The 6,000-nt window shown below is 37.9% G+C and overlaps 2 long non-coding RNA genes across 2 annotated transcripts; one reads left to right on the top strand and one right to left on the bottom strand.

Annotated features, from left to right (window-relative positions):
- Nucleotides 1-1,464: 1,464 nt before the first annotated feature.
- On the bottom strand, nucleotides 1,465-2,018 carry LOC136252973 (uncharacterized). The gene is made up of 2 exons (XR_010699882.1): nucleotides 1,761-2,018; nucleotides 1,465-1,715 (listed from the first exon to the last, which is right to left on the bottom strand). It is a non-coding gene; the product is annotated as an uncharacterized lncRNA (long non-coding RNA).
- A 1,419-nt stretch (nucleotides 2,019-3,437) lies between these two features.
- LOC136252974 (uncharacterized) lies at nucleotides 3,438-4,203 on the top strand. Its single transcript, XR_010699883.1, has 4 exons — nucleotides 3,438-3,704; nucleotides 3,752-3,850; nucleotides 3,912-4,002; nucleotides 4,096-4,203. It is a non-coding gene; the product is annotated as an uncharacterized lncRNA (long non-coding RNA).
- Nucleotides 4,204-6,000: the final 1,797 nt, after the last annotated feature.

Genomic DNA, 6,000 nt, shown 5'->3' with positions numbered 1-6,000 from the left:
AAAAATAAACAACAAAGACAATACTACTTAGAAACTAATTACAATAAAACAATGTATCCAGAGCTTGACAAAATTTGGGCGCCTTAGAGGGTCAATACAGAATATGGTACAGTGTTGACAAAAAATGAGTATCTGTAGGAATAGATAGTAGATTGTAGTGACACAAGGGACATAAGAATGTGTTCGAATACAAGATGTATTGAAATCACAGAAGCGTGATAGCTTCAGAGAATCGTATCTACCATGTGAGATGTCATACAGCATGGATACGCTTAGTTAATTTCTTCGCAACAAAAGGGTGGGCCAATGTAACTCTTGCAGACAGGTATATCTCAAGATTTATTCCAGCACTTATGTAAAGGTGACCAACGACTCCCACATGACCCACCATGCAGCACGTCGTTGAACACATTCCAGGGTAGACTCGCCGGTGACGGTATGAGGATTCCACACAATGCATGCATACTCCAGAGTTGGTCGTACCAGAGATTTGTAAGCCATAGACTTAGCTTCATTTGTAGCACCCCATAGAGTGTAACGTAGGATTTGCTGGCTTCGGTTGACACATACTTGCAGTGGTCAGACCATGACAAATTTGATCGGAACCAAACTCCTCAATATCTGACAGAGGAACCCCAAGATAAAGGAGAGTGATTGATAAGATAGTCATAAGATAATATTATTGTCTTGAGATAAGAAAAGTCTCACACTTGGACACTTTCAATCGAAGTTGTCACTTGTTTGCCCAATCACAAATGCGATCAAGGTCCTCTTGTAACAAAATACAGTCAATTTCACTCTTAATTTCCTTGTATAAGGTGACATCATCCGCATAGAGCTTCACTTTTGAGTGCTTAACAATACTACGCAAATCATCAATATACAGTAAGAATAATAAGGGGCCTAACACAGATCCTTGAGGAACACCTGATCTGACACTTAACCAGTCTGAATGTGTACCATTAGGCCACACCAAATAAATTCTCTGATTCCCGTCCTGGACTCAAGCATATTTGCATGCGGGCGGGCAGTCCATTTCCATTATAAGATTGGCAGCTTTTCAAGCCAGTATTTGCCTGACACGACCATAAAAAGCTGCATAAAAGCATGTTTAAGCTTGTTCCTTCCTTTTTAAAATTGCAAAAATAACATAAACGTGAAGTTTGTGCTGACTTGATAGCACTGGTGACACGTGAGCTTTACTGAGCTTGTCAGTATGCAAGAATAACCGGGAAATAATAGAAGAATACGGAATATTTAGAGCTGACAGTAACCAGATGCGGGCGGTGGACGGGAAACAGAGAATTTATTTGGAGTGGCCTTAACAATAACTTGCTGCCATCTGTGTGTCAAAAAGGAGCGTATCCATTGCAGTAGCTTACCATCAATACTTAGACACTGCTGTTTAATCATAGATACTATAGTATCTATGGTTTAATAACAAGATGTTCATGGGTGACAGAGTCAAAGACCTTAGCGAAATCTAAGAAACACAATGTACGTCACTCAAAGTTACATTTCTCCAGAGCTTCAGTCAGTTTTCTACAGTTAATCCTTTTCAACACAATAGATGTTAAACCGATGGGTCTGTAATTTGCTGCGACATGACGATCTCCTTCGATTTCCCTTTTTGTGAACAAGAACAGATTTGCTGAAGTCCAGTCCCGAGTCCAGTCTTTAGGTAGTAACCCGAGAAGTAACCCCATAGACATGCTCTAGGGCTCACAAATAAAATCATTACATAATCATTCAATCCTTACACAAGGTAAAATAGTTGAACGTCGCTACATCATCCGAGCTACCGTGAGCCTCGGCCCTGCTGGCTCCGACCCGGCTGGCTCCCATCCTCAGGTGAGCCTGTACGCTACAGCTATCCCGCGGCAAGAATGGACATGCTGGAATCAGAATGGTTTCAAAATCGACCAGACTGAAACATCAGTAGATTCACCACTCGTTCATAATCAAAACATACCGGATAGGAATTCGTTTAGACTCTATCCAAACCCACAATCGATATACACACTTGGTGGTAAGGTTTTAAATACATTTTTCATAACCATGAACATAGGTTGGTCCGGAGATCGAGGGTTATCATTGATAAACACCCCTCTTTCACGCCTTGACTGCCATTTCCTTTTGTCACCGTCCCACTACTTTTTGTTTCGTCGATAAAACAGCTAGATAGATCCACAACGGAGTTTTTAATTTTATACAGCACAAGTGGTGAAGGTCTGTGTTCTATAATGTGTCTGGGAATGTGCATTTTTGCATGTGGTATGAGCTTTCATTACGGTTAATTCACACTTTTGGTATTAAACTGTCTGCATGGCCATAAAACAAGCATATGTTTACTGCATTGTACTAAACCTATTCTAATCTATATGTGGTGGACAAAAGACAAGACGAAAAGTGCCTCAGTTTTTGGTCCTGGCCAAAACTAATTATCTGTTACCAGACTTTCATGGGAGTCAATGCTGTCAGCCAGGAAATCAATTTATTACGATCCCATTGAAATTATATTATATTACGTTCCCATTGAAATTATATTACTGACCCGTGCGAAATTTGAAACAAAGATTGCATGGCTCATTTGCAAATGGATACTTTGACACTAATGTATGCACACTACAGTATTACAGTATACTGCAACACCATGCAGCCCTGTTATTGTATTTGATGAACTATATAGTATAGTTTTGATTTTGGTGTAAACTTGACAGATGCTTGTGACAATAAATTCAGAAGTTTGGCTAAGTAAACTTGATTAATTGTTTCTCATCCCTGCCCGTATCCCTTTTTACCCCCAATTCCATTATTGCTGTTATCAATCACGTGCACACTTATTTTGATGTTAAGAAAGCTGGCTATCATTTTGTAGCACAGCATATGTCACTTGCACCTCAGAAACGATGGTAAAACATAAGTACTAGTTCTTAACTTGAAACTTAAGGCTTTAGCTAACCTTTATAGTAACAGACAGCTTTATTTGGAGTATGAAAAATGAGCTCGAACTTCTGCCAGCATGGAAATCTGAACATGATTTTTGTGGATGAGAAACAGGTGATGAAGTTCGCCTGGCCTTATAGATCTTGCAGGGTTTCACTGAATGTGATAACCCAAAGGCCTTTTGATTTGCTGTAGTGTTTCAGTTTTGGAGTGCACTATTTATAGCTACGTAGCTACAGTCCTATTTATCTGATTATTAATTCCTGTGGAATCCTGTGTGGTGTTAATTCTAACTAATTGACAACTGATGACATCCCTTGATCTCATGTCTCATGCAGTAATGATAAATTCTGCTAATGGCATGCATAGAGTGTCTCATTGTCAAGACTAATCATTAAGTTAATTATCAGTCATTGACTCGTATGTGACCGGATCTGCAAAAAGGGGTCTTATAATTTCCAATTTTGACAAGTCATAACTCATCATGTGTTTAACCTATTGTCTTAAAATTACATCCAGGAATAGTGCTATGTTAGGAGTGTAAACCGACCAAATTTCAGGCTGGTACCCTACTCACAAAATACGTTATGGATTGCCAAGTACATGCAATTGGAAAGGACTATTAGACCCCTTTTTGCAGATCCGGTCACATATTGTATACAGCCCATGGACATCCAATTTACAGTGCACCTATATATCCTTCAGTTATTTGGAGCATGCTTAGCTATACCATGAAGGATGATGTTCATCGAATCTGGGTGAGTTGTAGGGCTCATGGTGTATTTAAAAATATTTCTATCCTTAGCTAAATGACTGATAGCTATAACTAAATTTGTAAAGTCTGCTTGATTTTCTCATCTACTAAACTACTCTACTACAGTACTTTAAGCAGTCTGAGAACCAAGTGAGTGCATTGTAAATTGTAAGCTTTGCTTATTAAACCTTCTCTCTGCATGTGCTTGTAGGGAAATAGACAAGACCATTGCTTAATAGATATTATGGCAAAGACATGCGTTGCCACAGCACACAGCATTATCAAAGATACCATGCACGCAGGTGTGACATCAATATTCTAACTATATGACTGCTTATATTAATGTATTTTTCTCAGATTTTAACTGCTCTCCAAGTCTTTTTGTTCTTCATTAGGTTCAGCACTGATCATTGTATATCAACTCTTCTGTACTTGGAGCCTCGGGTATCATTTGGGACACACTAAACTATATTTCTTCTCATTATTGAACTCCCAGTACATATACACAGATAATGAAGCATCAAGGTTGTTATTGTAAGTACATAGGTAGATATGTACATTGTAATACTATCTTTTCATAGCCTGAACCAATAAAAAAAAACCTGCAGAAATACTGACATATATCATATATAGGAAAAAGAAATAGATCAAGGAACTTGACCTGGTGACTGAGAAAACTCTGTTTATGTTGAACGATGTACATCTGTACTGTACTTTTTAACAATCACTAAATAGCACACGTGCTATAACAGCACACTTTGGTAGATAGCACATGTATGTGTTAAAATAGCACACCTGGTCATGCAGCACGCATGCTAAAACAGCACATTTATCAAAACAGCACATGTGCAGTGTGCTAAAACTGGAGACATCAATTTAACACACCTAAATGTGCTATTTTAGCACACTTGTTTTTACCGTGTCGATCATTGATTTATATTAAAACATCATTGGTCCCAAACTGTATCATGAATGATATGAGGTACTCCAGAAGTAACGTCATTGGAAATTTGGAATGAATATGTGCTCTCAATACCTACTTACTGAGCTGTGATCTGTTGTGCAGGTATAGGATGTAGTGCCTTCCCATATTCTACAGTAGTTTCTTTAGAAGCCTGCATGGTGTGTGTCGGAACTTTGTAGTGGTCAAATGCTTTAGGGAAGTCCATGCAGATTCTGATATCAACTTGTAGCTTGTTGTTAATGCATGAGCAAAATTGCCAATAATTGGTATAATTATAGTAGTTGAAATTCACAAGAGTGCCTAGCTTTTAATTCATAATGATTGTGTATTGCAGTGTTTGTTTCCAGGTGTTTCATAATGTGACTGAACTATATTCTGCCAAGCTAGGTTTTGGAGATAGTAGATGTTAAGGACACTAATAAGCATTACACCTACACAAATCACTTGGCATACTGAAGATAGCCAGTTATGTGAATAATGTCCTGCATGGCAGTCACACAATGAAGAAAAGTTATATATATATATCACTTTCAGACAATATTATTATGTAATAATACCTTTCATATTAGTTTTGAAGAATTTAAGCCTTACCTATTGTCTGATTAATTGAGAATTAAGTCCAAAGTAGCAAGTAAAATATAATCCAAACAGTAAACTATACAAATTTCTGACCTGTGGCTAGCATTCACCATATGTGTGAAGTTTACCTTAAATCTTGTCTGACAATCATGATCAGCAGGTCTGAAATTTGGTCATACGTAAGATATGCAGCTTGTATATTTCAACCATGCCTATATGTTTGTAAATTGTAACCAGACATAAATAGGCAATAATTGTATCCTGTGGTACTAATTCAAATTTAAAGTGAAGCAGTATGGTTGTGTATAGCCTTATGATGTCCTGAGGTCAGTAGTGTATTTATAGATACACCCACTGGGCCTGCATGCACTGGTAGAACCCTGCATGTAGATCTAGATACATTCAGGACTGTGATGTATGTGTTGATTGTTGTGAAATATCTACAGCTTTTGGATGAACAACCCTTGACTCTTATATACTTCTTCTGCCAAATTTCCTCAATGTGATGTCCTGGATCAACCTGATGAGATGTTGTTCATTTCAAGTGTAGTTATGCATGTACTGTACATATACAGGTATAAGAGGATAAAATTTACATGTCGGGAGATGTAGTTGACCGTTATGTCTACACGCCCTATACATGCAGGAAATATATACTTTGATTTTATCTGATTCCTTGTGTCTAAAAAATTAGTGTCAATGACATGACAATAATGGTGGGCAATGGTAGGGCTGCCAACCGATCTGCTTTACATTT

Source organism: Dysidea avara, chromosome 4 (genome assembly GCF_963678975.1).
Source record: "Dysidea avara chromosome 4, odDysAvar1.4, whole genome shotgun sequence".
In the NCBI taxonomy this organism is placed as follows: domain Eukaryota; kingdom Metazoa; phylum Porifera; class Demospongiae; order Dictyoceratida; family Dysideidae; genus Dysidea; species Dysidea avara.
The sequence above is the reverse complement of the archived record's forward strand: the minus strand, read 5'-3'. Positions and strand labels throughout refer to the sequence as shown.